Here is a 1,253-nt window from a genome sequence, read left to right on the forward strand (position 1 = left end):
AGATTACGCAAAGATCTCTTCATGAATGGCACATTTTCCATCGATCTAATAAAACTGCCTATTATGTTATACACCTTTGCAAGTTTGACATTATTCTGCAACACTGTTTTATTAGGTTCGTACTGTACGCATCAGTGTGCTTGTGAGACAGCCAGTGGATCGTCTCGCTGAAATTATGTGAAAGAGAATGGTTCAGTTATGAGTCTCCCGATGCTCTGCGATATACCACCCATTGTACTTCGTCCATAACACCCTTATCAGCGCTGGGCATTCACACCGACAGGACCTTGTGTTCTTAACACCAGCTTTCCCATGTAAACATAAACAATCTCTTCAGAAATCGTCGCTTCACATAGCATTCATCTATATTAACTCCTACAAACATAAAAATTAGTATTGAACATGGCTTTTCTTACCAAGCATCCGCACAATTTCCTGCACGCACTTCGTTCTCTCCACATGGCTTTTCTATATCTAATCCCAAACCCCTTCTTCGAGGAACATAAGTTGTAGAAATCGTATGCTTCTCCCAGTGAGTCGAAGGTAGTACCCAGCACCGGAGTGATAACATTTTCGGTCGGCTTTTCCACGAACACCATCACCGCCTTCTCAAACGCGCCTACACAGGTTGGCCAAGGTGCCCTGGTTGGGCCAGCGGCACCAATCCGCAACCTGAAAATGGATCAGATGGTTGTGTCAACCATTATAATTCACTGACCACAAATTTGCAATTGAAACTACGGTAACTGATACATTAAACAATGGATTACTAGCAGGAATAACATAAGCAACAAAGCATGTCCATACACAGCCTGAAAATTCAATACTTAAAATTCTTCAGAGGAGCAGCTAGCAATAACCAGCCATACTTTCACGGTAATCCACAGCACACGATGGATTGCTACAGGGCTCATAGATTGAAGTAACAGTACAAACCAACCAGCAATAACACCAATTCGTAATAATCATTTTCTACCGGCAAAAAATCAAGCAAGAATTCAAATCGATACAGAGTCTGTATTTATTAATAACAGTGTTCAAATTTACATTCCATTCCCCTCACCTCTTATTCGAAGCAGAGCCTCGGGAGTTATCTTCCCCGTCGACAGCTCAGACGTGTGAGGCGAGCTGTCCCTTCTCACCACTGCCGCCTGCGCCGCGCTGCAGATTAGACATTCGCGGCTCATGGCCATCGCCTGCGTAGTGCTGCAGATTCGCCCTTGGCCGCTCATTGCCGCCGCTCCGGACGCCCC

General features: G+C 44.8%; 1 long non-coding RNA gene across 1 annotated transcript; it reads right to left on the reverse strand.

Annotated features, from left to right (window-relative positions):
* Positions 1-76: 76 nt before the first annotated feature.
* On the reverse strand, positions 77-1,250 carry LOC123178410 (uncharacterized). Its single transcript, XR_006489556.1, has 3 exons — positions 1,064-1,250; positions 417-672; positions 77-305 (listed from the first exon to the last, which is right to left on the reverse strand). It is a non-coding gene; the product is annotated as an uncharacterized lncRNA (long non-coding RNA).
* Between the last annotated feature and the right edge of the window lie 3 nt (positions 1,251-1,253).

This window comes from Triticum aestivum, unplaced genomic scaffold, assembly GCF_018294505.1.
Source record: "Triticum aestivum cultivar Chinese Spring unplaced genomic scaffold, IWGSC CS RefSeq v2.1 scaffold275379, whole genome shotgun sequence".
Classification (NCBI taxonomy): domain Eukaryota; kingdom Viridiplantae; phylum Streptophyta; class Magnoliopsida; order Poales; family Poaceae; genus Triticum; species Triticum aestivum.